Raw genomic sequence first — 13916 nt, 5'->3', positions numbered from 1 at the left:
AATATAGCTATACAAAAGGCGAAGGAGATCTGTTCTGGTACAAAAGACGAACCAGTTCAGTTCAGTCAGGTTCCCTGAGTGAAATTAGGTTTCAAGTGGTCTGGTCATCTCGTGCTGTCAATGGCAGCTAACGAGGTAATCACCATTTAAAACGCACAGAGTTGGGTGAAAACGAGAGCTGCAAACTCAACCCGATGTGAGCTCCAACCACAAAACTAACAAGACAGTACATCGACCTCAGTTGATACCAACAAGATCTGTCTGTTCTTTCTTTTTAATGAAATAAACCAAAAAGCTTACAGCACCTGGTATTCCCAGGCGGTCTCCCATCCAAGTACTAACCAGGCCCGACCCTGCTTAGCTTCCGAGATCAGACGAGATCGGGCGTTCTCAGGGTAGTATGGCCGTAAGCTGGCAAAGCTTGTGAAATATCGCTATACAAAAGGCGAAGGAGATCTGATCGGGCGTTCTCAGGGTAGTATGGCCGTAAGCTGGCAAAATTTGTGAAATATAGCTATACAAAAGGCGAAGGAGATCTGTTCTGGTACAAAAGACGAACCAGTTCAGTTCAGTTCAGTCAGGTTCCCTGAGGGAAGTTAGGTTTCAAGTGGTCTGGTCATCTCGTGCTGTCAATGGCAGCTAACGAGGTAATCACCATTTAAAACGCACAGAGTTGGGTGAAAACGATAGCTGCAAACTCAACCCAATGTGAGCTCCAACCACAAAACTAACAAGACAATACATTGACCTCAGTTGATACCAACAAGATCTGCCTGTTCTTTCTTTGTCATGAAATAAACCAAAAAGCTTACAGCACCTGGTATTCCCAGGCGGTCTCCCATCCAAGTACTAACCAGGCCAAACCATGCTTAGCTTCCGAGATCAGACGAGATCGGGCGTTCTCAGGGTAGTATGGCCGTAAGCTGGCAAAATTTGTGAAATATAGCTATACAAAAGGCGAAGGAGATCTGTTCTGGTACAAAAGACGAACCAGTTCAGTTCAGTTCAGTCAGGTTCCCTGAGGGAAGTTAGGTTTCAAGTGATCTGGTCATCTCGTGCTGTCAATGGCAGCTAACGAGGTAATCACCATTTAAAACGCACAGAGTTGGGTGAAAACGAGAGCTGCAAACTCAACCCAATGTGAGCTCCAACCACAAAACTAACAAGACAGTACATTGACCAGGGTTGATACCAACAAGATCTGTCTGTTCTTTCTTTGTCATGAAATAAACCAAAAAGCTTACAGCACCTGGTATTCCCAGGCGGTCTCCAATCCAAGTACTAACCAGGCCCGACCCTGCTTAGCTTCCGAGATCAGACGAGATCGGGCGTTCTCAGGGTAGTATGGCCGTAAGCTGGATAAGGTTGTGAAATATAGCTATACAAAAGGCGAAGGAGATCTGTTCTGGTACAAAAGATGAACCAGTTCAGTAAGGTTCCCTGAGTGAAATTAGGTTTCAAGTGGTCTGGTCATCTCGTGCTGTCAATGGCAGCTAACGAGGTAATCACCATTTAAAACGCACAGAGTTGGGTGAAAACGAGAGCTGCAAACTCAACCCGATGTGAGCTCCAACCACAAAACTAACAAGACAGTACATCGACCTCAGTTGATACCAACAAGATCTGTCTGTTCTTTCTTTTTAATGAAATAAACCAAAAAGCTTACAGCACCTGGTATTCCCAGGCGGTCTCCCATCCAAGTACTAACCAGGCCCGACCATGCTTAGCTTCCGAAATCAGACGAGATCGGGCGTTCTCAGGGTAGTATGGCCGTAAGCTGGCAAAATTTGTGAAATATAGCTATACAAAAGGCGAAGGAGATCTGTTCTGGTACAAAAGACGAACCAGTTCAGTTCAGTCAGGTTCCCTGAGTGAAATTAGGTTTCAAGTGGTCTGGTCATCTCGTGCTGTCAATGGCAGCTAACGAGGTAATCACCATTTAAAACGCACAGAGTTGGGTGAAAACGAGAGCTGCAAACTCAACCCGATGTGAGCTCCAACCACAAAACTAACAAGACAGTACATCGACCTCAGTTGATACCAAAGAGATCTGTCTGTTCTTTCTTTTTAATGAAATAAACCAAAAAGCTTACAGCACCTGGTATTCCCAGGCGGTCTCCCATCCAAGTACTAACCAGGCCCGACCCTGCTTAGCTTCCGAGATCAGACGAGATCGGGCGTTCTCAGGGTAGTATGGCCGTAAGCTGGCAAAGCTTGTGAAATATCGCTATACAAAAGGCGAAGGAGATCTGATCGGGCGTTCTCAGGGTAGTATGGCCGTAAGCTGGCAAAATTTGTGAAATATAGCTATACAAAAGGCGAAGGAGATCTGTTCTGGTACAAAAGACGAACCAGTTCAGTTCAGTTCAGTCAGGTTCCCTGAGGAAAGTTAGGTTTCAAGTGATCTGGTCATCTCGTGCTGTCAATGGCAGCTAACGAGGTAATCACCATTTAAAACGCACAGAGTTGGGTGAAAACGAGAGCTGCAAACTCAACCCAATGTGAGCTCCAACCACAAAACTAACAAGACAGTACATTGACCAGGGTTGATACCAACAAGATCTGTCTGTTCTTTCTTTGTCATGAAATAAACCAAAAAGCTTACAGCACCTGGTATTCCCAGGCGGTCTCCAATCCAAGTACTAACCAGGCCCGACCCTGCTTTGCTTCCGAGATCAGACGAGATCGGGCGTTCTCAGGGTAGTATGGCCGTAAGCTAGCAAAATTTGTGAAATATAGCTATACAAAAGGCGAAAGAGATCTGTTCTGGTACAAAAGATGAACCAGTTCAGTAAGGTTCCCTGAGTGAAATTAGGTTTCAAGTGGTCTGGTCATCTCGTGCTGTCAATGGCAGCTAACGAGGTAATCACCATTTAAAACGCACAGAGTTGGGTGAAAACGAGAGCTGCAAACTCAACCCGATGTGACCTCCAACCACAAAACTAACAAGACAGTACATCGACCTCAGTTGATACCAACAAGATCTGTCTGTTCTTTCTTTTTAATGAAATAAACCAAAAAGCTTACAGCACCTGGTATTCCCAGGCGGTCTCCCGTCCAAGTACTAACCAGGCCAAACCATGCTTAGCTTCCGAGATCAGACGAGATCGGGCGTTCTCAGGGTAGTATGGCCGTAAGCTGGCAAAATTTGTGAAATATAGCTATACAAAAGGCGAAGGAGATCTGTTCTGGTACAAAAGACGAACCAGTTCAGTTCAGTTCAGTCAGGTTCCCTGAGGGAAGTTAGGTTTCAAGTGATCTGGTCATCTCGTGCTGTCAATGGCAGCTAACGAGGTAATCACCATTTAAAACGCACAGAGTTGGGTGAAAACGAGAGCTGCAAACTCAACCCAATGTGAGCTCCAACCACAAAACTAACAAGACAGTACATTGACCAGGGTTGATACCAACAAGATCTGTCTGTTCTTTCTTTGTCATGAAATAAACCAAAAAGCTTACAGCACCTGGTATTCCCAGGCGGTCTCCAATCCAAGTACTAACCAGGCCCGACCCTGCTTAGCTTCCGAGATCAGACGAGATCGGGCGTTCTCAGGGTAGTATGGCCGTAAGCTGGATAAGGTTGTGAAATATAGCTATACAAAAGGCGAAGGAGATCTGTTCTGGTACAAAAGATGAACCAGTTCAGTAAGGTTCCCTGAGTGAAATTAGGTTTCAAGTGGTCTGGTCATCTCGTGCTGTCAATGGCAGCTAACGAGGTAATCACCATTTAAAACGCACAGAGTTGGGTGAAAACGAGAGCTGCAAACTCAACCCGATGTGAGCTCCAACCACAAAACTAACAAGACAGTACATCGACCTCAGTTGATACCAACAAGATCTGTCTGTTCTTTCTTTTTAATGAAATAAACCAAAAAGCTTACAGCACCTGGTATTCCCAGGCGGTCTCCCATCCAAGTACTAACCAGGCCCGACCATGCTTAGCTTCCGAAATCAGACGAGATCGGGCGTTCTCAGGGTAGTATGGCCGTAAGCTGGCAAAATTTGTGAAATATAGCTATACAAAAGGCGAAGGAGATCTGTTCTGGTACAAAAGACGAACCAGTTCAGTTCAGTCAGGTTCCCTGAGTGAAATTAGGTTTCAAGTGGTCTGGTCATCTCGTGCTGTCAATGGCAGCTAACGAGGTAATCACCATTTAAAACGCACAGAGTTGGGTGAAAACGAGAGCTGCAAACTCAACCCGATGTGAGCTCCAACCACAAAACTAACAAGACAATACATTGACCTCAGTTGATACCAACAAGATCTGTCTGTTCTTTCTTTGTCATGAAATAAACCAAAAAGCTTACAGCACCTGGTATTCCCAGGCGGTCTCCCATCCAAGTACTAACCAGGGCCGACCCTGCTTAGCTTCCGAGATCAGACGAGATCGGGCGTTCTCAGGGTAGTATGGCCGTAAGCTGGCAAAGCTTGTGAAATATCGCTATACAAAAGGCGAAGGAGATCTGATCGGGCGTTCTCAGGGTAGTATGGCCGTAAGCTGGCAAAACTTGTGAAATATAGCTATACAAAGGGGAATGAGATCTGTTCTGGTACAAAAGACGAACCAGTTCACTTCAGTTCAGTTCAGTAAGGTTCCCTGAGGGAAATTAGGTTTCAAGTGGTCTGGTCATCTCGTGCTGTCAATGGCAGCTAACGAGGTAATCACCATTTAAAACGCACAGAGTTGGGTGAAAACGATAGCTGCAAACTCAACCCAATGTGAGCTCCAACCACAAAACTAACAAGACAATACATTGACCACAGTTGATACCAACAAGATCTGCCTGTTCTTTCTTTGTCATGAAATAAACCAATAAGCTTACAGCACCTGGTATTCCCAGGCGGTCTCCCATCCAAGTACTAACCAGGCCCGACCCTTCTTAGCTTCCGAGATCAGACGAGATCGGGCGTTCTCAGGGTAGTATGGCCGTAAGCTGGCAAAATTTGTGAAATATAGCTATACAAAAGGCGAAGGAGATCTGTTCTGGTACAAAAGACGAACCAGTTCAGTTCAGTTCAGTCAGGTTCCCTGAGGGAAGTTAGGTTTCAAGTGGTCTGGTCATCTCGTGCTGTCAATGGCAGCTAACGAGGTAATCACCATTTAAAACGCACAGAGTTGGGTGAAACGAGAGCTGCAAACTCAACCCAATGTGAGCTCCAACCACAAAACTAACAAGACAGTACATTGACCAGGGTTGATACCAACAAGATCTGTCTGTTCTTTCTTTGTCATGAAATAAACCAAAAAGCTTACAGCACCTGGTATTCCCAGGCGGTCTCCCATCCAAGTACTAACCAGGCCCGACCCTGCTTAGCTTCCGAGATCAGACAAGATCGGGCATTCTCAGGGTAGTATGGCCGTAAGCTGGCAAAACTTGTGAAATATAGCTATACAAAAAGCGAAGGAGATCTGTTCTGGTACAAAAGATGAACCAGTTCAGTAAGGTTCCCTGAGGGAAATTAGGTTTCAAGTGGTCTGGTCATCTCGTGCTGTCAATGGCAGCTAACGAGGTAATCACCATTTAAAACGCACAGAGTTGGGTGAAAACGAGAGCTGCAAACTCAACCCAATGTGAGCTCCAACCACAAAACTAACAAGACAATACATTGACCTCAGTTGATACCAACAAGATCTGTCTGTTCTTTCTTTGTCATGAAATAAACCAAAAAGCTTACAGCACCTGGTATTCCCAGGCGGTCTGCCATCCAAGTACTAACCAGGCCTGACCCTGCTTAGCTTCCGAGATCAGACGAGATCAGGCGTTCTCAGGGTAGTATGGCCGTAAGCTGGCAAAACTTGTGAAATATAGCTATACAAAAGGCGAAGGAGATCTGTTCTGGTACAAAAGATGAACCAGTTCAGTAAGGTTCCCTGAGGGAAATTAGGTTTCAAGTGGTCTGGTCATCTCGTGCTGTCAATGGCAGCTAACGAGGTAATCACCATTTAAAACGCACAGAGTTGGGTGAAAACGAGAGCTGCAAACTCAACCCAATGTGAGCTCCAACCACAAAACTAACAAGACAATACATTGACCTCAGTTGATACCAACAAGATCTGTCTGTTCTTTCTTTGTCATGAAATAAACCAAAAAGCTTACAGCACCTGGTATTCCCAGGCGGTCTCCCATCCAAGTACTAACCAGGCCCGACCATGCTTAGCTTCCGAGATCAGACGAGATCGGGCGTTCTCAGGGTAGTATGGCCGTAAGCTGGCAAAGGTTGTGAAATATAGCTATACAAAAGGCGAAGGAGATCTGTTCTGGTACAAAAGACGAACCAGTTCAGTTCAGTTCAGTCAGGTTCCCTGAGGGAAGTTAGGTTTCAAGTGATCTGGTCATCTCGTGCTGTCAATGGCAGCTAACGAGGTAATCACCATTTAAAACGCACAGAGTCGGGTGAAAACGAGAGCTGCAAACTCAACCTAATGTGAGCTCCAACCACAAAACTAACAAGACAGTACATTGACCAGGGTTGATACCAACAAGATCTGTCTGTTCTTTCTTTGTCATGAAATAAACCAAAAAGCTTACAGCACCTGGTATTCCCAGGCGGTCTCCAATCCAAGTACTAACCAGGCCCGACCCTGCTTAGCTTCCGAGATAGACGAGATCGGGCGTTCTCAGGGTAGTATGGCCGTAAGCTGGCAAAATTTGTGAAATATAGCTATACAAAAGGCGAAGGAGATCTGTTCTGGTACAAAAGACGAACCAGTTCAGTTCAGTCAGGTTCCCTGAGGAAAGTTAGGTTTCAAGTGGTCTGGTCATCTCGTGCTGTCAATGGCAGCTAACGAGGTAATCACCATCTAAAACGCACAGAGTTGGGTGACAACGAGAGCTGCAAACTCAACCAAATGTGAGCTCCAACCACAAAACTAACAAGACAGTACATTGACCTCAGTTGATACCAACAAGATCTGTCTGTTCTTTCTTTGTCATGAAATAAACCAAAAAGCTTACAGCACCTGGTATTCCCAGGCGGTCTCCCATCCAAGTACTAACCAGGCCTGACACTGCTTAGCTTCCGAGATCAGACGAGATCAGGCGTTCTCAGGGTAGTATGGCCGTAAGCTGGCAAAACTTGTGAAATATAGCTATACAAAAGGCGAAGGAGATCTGTTCTGGTACAAAAGATGAACCAGTTCAGTAAGGTTCCCTGAGTGAAATTAGGTTTCAAGTGGTCTGGTCATCTCGTGCTGTCAATGGCAGCTAACGAGGTAATCACCATTTAAAACGCACAGAGTTGGGTGAAAACGAGAGCTGCAAACTCAACCCGATGTGAGCTCCAACCACAAAACTAACAAGACAGTACATCGACCTCAGTTGATACCAACAAGATCTGTCTGTTCTTTCTTTTTAATGAAATAAACCAAAAAGCTTACAGCACCTGGTATTCCCAGGCGGTCTCCCATCCAAGTACTAACCAGGGCCGACCCTGCTTAGCTTCCGAGATCAGACGAGATCAGGCGTTCTCAGGGTAGTATGGCCGTAAGCTGGCAAAATTTGTGAAATATAGCTATACAAAAGGCGAAGGAGATCTGTTCTGGTACAAAAGACGAACCAGTTCAGTTCAGTTCAGTCAGGTTCCCTGAGGGAAGTTAGGTTTCAAGTGGTCTGGTCATCTCGTGCTGTCAATGGCAGCTAACGAGGTAATCACCATCTAAAACGCACAGAGTTGGGTGAAAACGAGAGCTGCAAACTCAACCAAATGTGAGCTCCAACCACAAAACTAACAAGACAGTACATTGACCTCAGTTGATACCAACAAGATCTGTCTGTTCTTTCTTTGTCATGAAATAAACCAAAAAGCTTACAGCACCTGGTATTCCCAGGCGGTCTCCCATCCAAGTACTAACCAGGCCCGACCCTGCTTAGCTTCCGAGATCAGACGAGATCGGGCGTTCTCAGGGTAGTATGGCCGTAAGCTGGCAAAATTATGAAATATAGCTATACAAAAGGCGAAGGAGATGTGTTCTGGTACAAAAGACGAACCAGTTCAGTTCAGTTCAGTCAGGTTCCCTGAGGGAAATTAGATTTCAAGTGGTCTGGTCATCTCGTGCTGTCAATGGCAGCTAACGAGGTAATCACCATTTAAAACGCACAGAGTTGGGTGAAAACGAGAGCTGCAAACTCAACCCAATGTGAGCTCCAACCACAAAACTAACAAGACAGTACATTGACCTCAGTTGATACCAACAAGATCTGTCTGTTCTTTCTTTGTCATGAAATAAACCAAAAAGCTTACAGCACCTGGTATTCCCAGGCGGTCTCCCATCCAAGTACTAACCAGGCCCGACCCTGCTTAGCTTCCGAGATCAGACGAGATCGGGCGTTCTCAGGGTAGTATGGCCGTAAGCTGGCAAAACTTGTGAAATATAGCTATACAAAAGGCGAAGGAGATCTGTTCTGGTACAAAAGACGAACCAGTTCAGTTCAGTTCAGTCAGGTTCCCTGAGGAAAGTTAGGTTTCAAGTGGTCTGGTCATCTCGTGCTGTCAATGGCAGCTAACGAGGTAATCACCATCTAAAACGCACAGAGTTGGGTGAAAACGAGAGCTGCAAACTCAACCAAATGTGAGCTCCAACCACAAAACTAACAAGACAGTACATTGACCTCAGTTGATACCAACAAGATCTGTCTGTTCTTTCTTTGTCATGAAATAAACCAAAAAGCTTACAGCACCTGGTATTCCCAGGCGGTCTCCCATCCAAGTACTAACCAGGCCCGACCCTGCTTAGCTTCCGAGATCAGACGAGATCGGGCGTTCTCAGGGTAGTATGGCCGTAAGCTGGCAAAATTTGTGAAATATAGCTATACAAAAGGCGAAGGAGATGTGTTCTGGTACAAAAGACGAACCAGTTCAGTTCAGTTCAGTCAGGTTCCCTGAGGGAAATTAGATTTCAAGTGGTCTGGTCATCTCGTGCTGTCAATGGCAGCTAACGAGGTAATCACCATTTAAAACGCACAGAGTTGGGTGAAAACGAGAGCTGCAAACTCAACCCAATGTGAGCTCCAACCACAAAACTAACAAGACAGTACATTGACCTCAGTTGATACCAACAAGATCTGTCTGTTCTTTCTTTGTCATGAAATAAACCAAAAAGCTTACAGCACCTGGTATTCCCAGGCGGTCTCCCATCCAAGTACTAACCAGGCCCGACCCTGCTTAGCTTCCGAGATCAGACGAGATCGGGCGTTCTCAGGGTAGTATGGCCGTAAGCTGGCAAAACTTGTGAAATATAGCTATACAAAAGGCGAAGGAGATCTGTTCTGGTACAAAAGACGAACCAGTTCAGTTCAGTTCAGTCAGGTTCCCTGAGGAAAGTTAGGTTTCAAGTGGTCTGGTCATCTCGTGCTGTCAATGGCAGCTAACGAGGTAATCACCATCTAAAACGCACAGAGTTGGGTGACAACGAGAGCTGCAAACTCAACCAAATGTGAGCTCCAACCACAAAACTAACAAGACAGTACATTGACCTCAGTTGATACCAACAAGATCTGTCTGTTCTTTCTTTGTCATGAAATAAACCAAAAAGCTTACAGCACCTGGTATTCCCAGGCGGTCTCCCATCCAAGTACTAACCAGGCCCGACCCTGCTTAGCTTCCGAGATCAGACGAGATCGGGCGTTCTCAGGGTAGTATGGCCGTAAGCTGGCAAAATTTGTGAAATATAGCTATACAAAAGGCGAAGGAGATGTGTTCTGGTACAAAAGACGAACCAGTTCAGTTCAGTTCAGTCAGGTTCCCTGAGGGAAATTAGATTTCAAGTGGTCTGGTCATCTCGTGCTGTCAATGGCAGCTAACGAGGTAATCACCATTTAAAACGCACAGAGTTGGGTGAAAACGAGAGCTGCAAACTCAACCCAATGTGAGCTCCAACCACAAAACTAACAAGACAGTACATTGACCTCAGTTGATACCAACAAGATCTGTCTGTTCTTTCTTTGTCATGAAATAAACCAAAAAGCTTACAGCACCTGGTATTCCCAGGCGGTCTCCCATCCAAGTACTAACCAGGCCTGACCCTGCTTAGCTTCCGAGATCAGACGAGATCAGGCGTTCTCAGGGTAGTATGGCCGTAAGCTGGCAAAACTTGTGAAATATAGCTATACAAAAGGCGAAGGAGATCTGTTCTGGTACAAAAGATGAACCAGTTCAGTAAGGTTCCCTGAGTGAAATTAGGTTTCAAGTGGTCTGGTCATCTCGTGCTGTCAATGGCAGCTAACGAGGTAATCACCATTTAAAACGCACAGAGTTGGGTGAAAACGAGAGCTGCAAACTCAACCCGATGTGAGCTCCAACCACAAAACTAACAAGACAGTACATCGACCTCAGTTGATACCAACAAGATCTGTCTGTTCTTTCTTTTTAATGAAATAAACCAAAAACCTTACAGCACCTGGTATTCCCAGGCGGTCTCCCATCCAAGTACTAACCAGGCCCGACCCTGCTTAGCTTCCGAGATCAGACGAGATCGGGCGTTCTCAGGGTAGTATGGCCGTAAGCTGGCAAAATTTGTGAAATATAGCTATACAAAAGGCGAAGGAGATCTGTTCTGGTACAAAAGACGAACCAGTTCAGTTCAGTTCAGTCAGTTTCCCTGAGGGAAGTTAGGTTTCAAGTGGTCTGGTCATCTCGTGCTGTCAATGGCAGCTAACGAGGTAATCACCATCTAAAACGCACAGAGTTGGGTGAAAACGAGAGCTGCAAACTCAACCAAATGTGAGCTCCAACCACAAAACTAACAAGACAGTACATTGACCTCAGTTGATACCAACAAGATCTGTCTGTTCTTTCTTTGTCATGAAATAAACCAAAAAGCTTACAGCACCTGGTATTCCCAGGCGGTCTCCCATCCAAGTACTAACCAGGCCCGACCCTGCTTAGCTTCCGAGATCAGACGAGATCGGGCGTTCTCAGGGTAGTATGGCCGTAAGCTGGCAAAGTTTGTGAAATATAGCTATACAAAAGGCGAAGGAGATGTGTTCTGGTACAAAAGACGAACCAGTTCAGTTCAGTTCAGTCAGGTTCCCTGAGGGAAATTAGATTTCAAGTGGTCTGGTCATCTCGTGCTGTCAATGGCAGCTAACGAGGTAATCACCATTTAAAACGCACAGAGTTGGGTGAAAACGAGAGCTGCAAACTCAACCCAATGTGAGCTCCAACCACAAAACTAACAAGACAGTACATTGACCTCAGTTGATACCAACAAGATCTGTCTGTTCTTTCTTTGTCATGAAATAAACCAAAAAGCTTACAGCACCTGGTATTCCCAGGCGGTCTCCCATCCAAGTACTAACCAGGCCCGACCCTGCTTAGCTTCCGAGATCAGACGAGATCGGGCGTTCTCAGGGTAGTATGGTCGTAAGCTGGCAAAATTTGTGAAATATAGCTATACAAAAGGCGAAGGAGATCTGTTCTGGTACAAAAGACGAACCAGTTCAGTTCAGTTCAGTCAGGTTCCCTGAGGGAAGTTAGGTTTCAAGTGATCTGGTCATCTCGTGCTGTCAATGGCAGCTAACGAGGTAATCACCATTTAAAACGCACAGAGTTGGGTGAAAACGAGAGCTGCAAACTCAACCCAATGTGAGCTCCAACCACAAAACTAACAAGACAGTACATTGACCAGGGTTGATACCAACAAGATCTGTCTGTTCTTTCTTTGTCATGAAATAAACCAAAAAGCTTACAGCACCTGGTATTCCCAGGCGGTCTTCAATCCAAGTACTAACCAGGCCCGACCCTGCTTAGCTTCTGAGATCAGACGAGATCGGGCGTTCTCAGGGTAGTATGGCCGTAAGCTGGCAAAGTTTGTGAAATATAGCTATACAAAAGGCGAAGGAGATGTGTTCTGGTACAAAAGACGAACCAGTTCAGTTCAGTTCAGTCAGGTTCCCTGAGGGAAATTAGATTTCAAGTGGTCTGGTCATCTCGTGCTGTCAATGGCAGCTAACGAGGTAATCACCATTTAAAACGCACAGAGTTGGGTGAAAACGAGAGCTGCAAACTCAACCCAATGTGAGCTCCAACCACAAAACTAACAAGACAGTACATTGACCTCAGTTGATACCAACAAGATCTGTCTGTTCTTTCTTTGTCATGAAATAAACCAAAAAGCTTACAGCACCTGGTATTCCCAGGCGGTCTCCCATCCAAGTACTAACCAGGCCCGACCCTGCTTAGCTTCCGAGATCAGACGAGATCGGGCGTTCTCAGGGTAGTATGGTCGTAAGCTGGCAAAATTTGTGAAATATAGCTATACAAAAGGCGAAGGAGATCTGTTCTGGTACAAAAGACGAACCAGTTCAGTTCAGTTCAGTCAGGTTCCCTGAGGGAAGTTAGGTTTCAAGTGATCTGGTCATCTCGTGCTGTCAATGGCAGCTAACGAGGTAATCACCATTTAAAACGCACAGAGTTGGGTGAAAACGAGAGCTGCAAACTCAACCCAATGTGAGCTCCAACCACAAAACTAACAAGACAGTACATTGACCAGGGTTGATACCAACAAGATCTGTCTGTTCTTTCTTTGTCATGAAATAAACCAAAAAGCTTACAGCACCTGGTATTCCCAGGCGGTCTTCAATCCAAGTACTAACCAGGCCCGACCCTGCTTAGCTTCTGAGATCAGACGAGATCGGGCGTTCTCAGGGTAGTATGGCCGTAAGCTGGCAAAGGTTGTGAAATATAGCTATACAAAAGGCGAAGGAGATCTGTTCTGGTACAAAAGATGAACCAGTTCAGTAAGGTTCCCTGAGTGAAATTAGGTTTCAAGTGGTCTGGTCATCTCGTGCTGTCAATGGCAGCTAACGAGGTAATCACCATTTAAAACGCACAGAGTTGGGTGAAAACGAGAGCTGCAAACTCAACCCGATGTGAGCTCCAACCACAAAACTAACAAGACAGTACATCGACCTCAGTTGATACCAACAAGATCTGTCTGTTCTTTCTTTTTAATGAAATAAACCAAAAAGCTTACAGCACCAGTTGACCAATCGCGTCGCAGCTCTTGACGCCGGGTACGTCCTCTCTCGACACCGCCATTTTTGACTCATTCAAAACACGGCACTACGAGAAGGCTACGAGAGAGTTTAAACATTTATTGTTTTAGCTTCTTGGCTAAGCGTAATGCTGTTAATGTTGTTTCCGATGGTGATTCCTTCGAGGTAAGGCTGTTTAAACATTTGCGCTTATTGTTTGAAAATAAGACATTTGGTTTTAAGGCGAAACATGAAATCCATACGATGTTTGTTTTAACGCAATTTACGAAGCGTGTCTCTTCTCAATCAAACTATATACCTCGGTACGATGTTTCTTTCTAAACTAATGATCACGAAGAACACAAATTTGAACGGCTTGTGTATTTTGGGCAACGAAGCGGCTGTCTGCATTCAGACAATAGTCGACTGGATAAATTAATCTCCTGACAGCGCAAGCCTTCCGTGGCATTTTTTTTTTTTTTTTTTAATGTCGGATTTATGCTTTGACCATGGTATTTTACAATTTCGGTGGGAGTGGAGAAGCATTTCTAGTAATGTATCAAAACAATTGTACCGGGGGCTGTGTGTGTGTGTGCGTGTGTGGTTGTGTACGTCCGTGCACTTTTTGTCTTCAGATGGCTATATAAGCCTATTTCATAGGTTATTGTGTCATTTGTTTAACTTTGAGCACTTTAACCAAATTATTATTATAGTTATGTGACCAAGTACTAATTTCAAGAAACAAATAAAGCAGTACTTTAGGGTCAACTGTATTTGAATCACTGATGTAATATGTAATGTAAGCCTCTTTGTTGTTGTCGTCTTATATATTACCTTATATTATCTATTTACCTCCTTACTAACTTTCTTCCGTCTTTATGTTAGCATGTTGAATTATGTTTGTTTCAGTGTGTAAATTTTTCAAGATAAGAATTCTTTAT

General features: G+C 44.9%; 28 non-coding genes and 1 pseudogene across 28 annotated transcripts; all 29 read right to left on the bottom strand.

Moving 5' to 3' along the window:
* Nucleotides 1-293: 293 nt before the first annotated feature.
* On the bottom strand, nt 294-412 carry LOC130925471 (5S ribosomal RNA). The gene has a single exon (XR_009065749.1). It is a non-coding gene; the product is annotated as a 5S ribosomal RNA (ribosomal RNA).
* Nucleotides 413-805: 393 nt separating this feature from the next.
* LOC130925121 (5S ribosomal RNA) lies at nt 806-924 on the bottom strand. Its single transcript, XR_009065409.1, has one exon. It is a non-coding gene; the product is annotated as a 5S ribosomal RNA (ribosomal RNA).
* Nucleotides 925-1237: 313 nt separating this feature from the next.
* On the bottom strand, nt 1238-1356 carry LOC130925206 (5S ribosomal RNA). The gene has a single exon (XR_009065493.1). It is a non-coding gene; the product is annotated as a 5S ribosomal RNA (ribosomal RNA).
* Nucleotides 1357-1659: 303 nt separating this feature from the next.
* LOC130925300 (5S ribosomal RNA) lies at nt 1660-1778 on the bottom strand. Its single transcript, XR_009065584.1, has one exon. It is a non-coding gene; the product is annotated as a 5S ribosomal RNA (ribosomal RNA).
* Nucleotides 1779-2086: 308 nt separating this feature from the next.
* Nucleotides 2087-2205, bottom strand: LOC130925355 (5S ribosomal RNA). The gene has a single exon (XR_009065636.1). It is a non-coding gene; the product is annotated as a 5S ribosomal RNA (ribosomal RNA).
* A 393-nt stretch (nt 2206-2598) lies between these two features.
* On the bottom strand, nt 2599-2717 carry LOC130925370 (5S ribosomal RNA). Its single transcript, XR_009065650.1, has one exon. It is a non-coding gene; the product is annotated as a 5S ribosomal RNA (ribosomal RNA).
* Nucleotides 2718-3020: 303 nt separating this feature from the next.
* LOC130925347 (5S ribosomal RNA) lies at nt 3021-3139 on the bottom strand. Its single transcript, XR_009065629.1, has one exon. It is a non-coding gene; the product is annotated as a 5S ribosomal RNA (ribosomal RNA).
* Nucleotides 3140-3452: 313 nt separating this feature from the next.
* Nucleotides 3453-3571, bottom strand: LOC130925205 (5S ribosomal RNA). The gene has a single exon (XR_009065492.1). It is a non-coding gene; the product is annotated as a 5S ribosomal RNA (ribosomal RNA).
* A 303-nt stretch (nt 3572-3874) lies between these two features.
* LOC130925299 (5S ribosomal RNA) lies at nt 3875-3993 on the bottom strand. Its single transcript, XR_009065583.1, has one exon. It is a non-coding gene; the product is annotated as a 5S ribosomal RNA (ribosomal RNA).
* A 308-nt stretch (nt 3994-4301) lies between these two features.
* On the bottom strand, nt 4302-4420 carry LOC130925005 (5S ribosomal RNA). The gene has a single exon (XR_009065298.1). It is a non-coding gene; the product is annotated as a 5S ribosomal RNA (ribosomal RNA).
* A 397-nt stretch (nt 4421-4817) lies between these two features.
* LOC130924958 (5S ribosomal RNA) lies at nt 4818-4936 on the bottom strand. The gene has a single exon (XR_009065252.1). It is a non-coding gene; the product is annotated as a 5S ribosomal RNA (ribosomal RNA).
* A 312-nt stretch (nt 4937-5248) lies between these two features.
* LOC130925203 (5S ribosomal RNA) lies at nt 5249-5367 on the bottom strand. Its single transcript, XR_009065490.1, has one exon. It is a non-coding gene; the product is annotated as a 5S ribosomal RNA (ribosomal RNA).
* A 303-nt stretch (nt 5368-5670) lies between these two features.
* Nucleotides 5671-5789, bottom strand: LOC130925144 (5S ribosomal RNA). Its single transcript, XR_009065432.1, has one exon. It is a non-coding gene; the product is annotated as a 5S ribosomal RNA (ribosomal RNA).
* Nucleotides 5790-6092: 303 nt separating this feature from the next.
* On the bottom strand, nt 6093-6211 carry LOC130924849 (5S ribosomal RNA). The gene has a single exon (XR_009065147.1). It is a non-coding gene; the product is annotated as a 5S ribosomal RNA (ribosomal RNA).
* Nucleotides 6212-6524: 313 nt separating this feature from the next.
* On the bottom strand, nt 6525-6642 carry LOC130925555 (uncharacterized; annotated as a pseudogene).
* A 308-nt stretch (nt 6643-6950) lies between these two features.
* LOC130925181 (5S ribosomal RNA) lies at nt 6951-7069 on the bottom strand. The gene has a single exon (XR_009065469.1). It is a non-coding gene; the product is annotated as a 5S ribosomal RNA (ribosomal RNA).
* Nucleotides 7070-7372: 303 nt separating this feature from the next.
* LOC130925292 (5S ribosomal RNA) lies at nt 7373-7491 on the bottom strand. The gene has a single exon (XR_009065576.1). It is a non-coding gene; the product is annotated as a 5S ribosomal RNA (ribosomal RNA).
* Nucleotides 7492-7804: 313 nt separating this feature from the next.
* LOC130925237 (5S ribosomal RNA) lies at nt 7805-7923 on the bottom strand. The gene has a single exon (XR_009065524.1). It is a non-coding gene; the product is annotated as a 5S ribosomal RNA (ribosomal RNA).
* A 312-nt stretch (nt 7924-8235) lies between these two features.
* On the bottom strand, nt 8236-8354 carry LOC130925125 (5S ribosomal RNA). The gene has a single exon (XR_009065413.1). It is a non-coding gene; the product is annotated as a 5S ribosomal RNA (ribosomal RNA).
* Nucleotides 8355-8667: 313 nt separating this feature from the next.
* LOC130925009 (5S ribosomal RNA) lies at nt 8668-8786 on the bottom strand. The gene has a single exon (XR_009065301.1). It is a non-coding gene; the product is annotated as a 5S ribosomal RNA (ribosomal RNA).
* Nucleotides 8787-9099: 313 nt separating this feature from the next.
* Nucleotides 9100-9218, bottom strand: LOC130924892 (5S ribosomal RNA). Its single transcript, XR_009065189.1, has one exon. It is a non-coding gene; the product is annotated as a 5S ribosomal RNA (ribosomal RNA).
* Nucleotides 9219-9531: 313 nt separating this feature from the next.
* On the bottom strand, nt 9532-9650 carry LOC130924776 (5S ribosomal RNA). The gene has a single exon (XR_009065075.1). It is a non-coding gene; the product is annotated as a 5S ribosomal RNA (ribosomal RNA).
* A 313-nt stretch (nt 9651-9963) lies between these two features.
* On the bottom strand, nt 9964-10082 carry LOC130924613 (5S ribosomal RNA). Its single transcript, XR_009064915.1, has one exon. It is a non-coding gene; the product is annotated as a 5S ribosomal RNA (ribosomal RNA).
* A 303-nt stretch (nt 10083-10385) lies between these two features.
* LOC130924918 (5S ribosomal RNA) lies at nt 10386-10504 on the bottom strand. Its single transcript, XR_009065215.1, has one exon. It is a non-coding gene; the product is annotated as a 5S ribosomal RNA (ribosomal RNA).
* A 313-nt stretch (nt 10505-10817) lies between these two features.
* LOC130924664 (5S ribosomal RNA) lies at nt 10818-10936 on the bottom strand. Its single transcript, XR_009064964.1, has one exon. It is a non-coding gene; the product is annotated as a 5S ribosomal RNA (ribosomal RNA).
* A 313-nt stretch (nt 10937-11249) lies between these two features.
* LOC130924838 (5S ribosomal RNA) lies at nt 11250-11368 on the bottom strand. Its single transcript, XR_009065136.1, has one exon. It is a non-coding gene; the product is annotated as a 5S ribosomal RNA (ribosomal RNA).
* A 313-nt stretch (nt 11369-11681) lies between these two features.
* LOC130925523 (5S ribosomal RNA) lies at nt 11682-11800 on the bottom strand. The gene has a single exon (XR_009065798.1). It is a non-coding gene; the product is annotated as a 5S ribosomal RNA (ribosomal RNA).
* A 313-nt stretch (nt 11801-12113) lies between these two features.
* LOC130924837 (5S ribosomal RNA) lies at nt 12114-12232 on the bottom strand. The gene has a single exon (XR_009065134.1). It is a non-coding gene; the product is annotated as a 5S ribosomal RNA (ribosomal RNA).
* Nucleotides 12233-12545: 313 nt separating this feature from the next.
* Nucleotides 12546-12664, bottom strand: LOC130925522 (5S ribosomal RNA). Its single transcript, XR_009065797.1, has one exon. It is a non-coding gene; the product is annotated as a 5S ribosomal RNA (ribosomal RNA).
* Between the last annotated feature and the right edge of the window lie 1252 nt (nt 12665-13916).

This window comes from Corythoichthys intestinalis, chromosome 11 (assembly GCF_030265065.1).
Source record: "Corythoichthys intestinalis isolate RoL2023-P3 chromosome 11, ASM3026506v1, whole genome shotgun sequence".
Lineage (NCBI taxonomy): Eukaryota > Metazoa > Chordata > Actinopteri > Syngnathiformes > Syngnathidae > Corythoichthys > Corythoichthys intestinalis.
The sequence above is the reverse complement of the archived record's forward strand: the minus strand, read 5'-3'. Positions and strand labels throughout refer to the sequence as shown.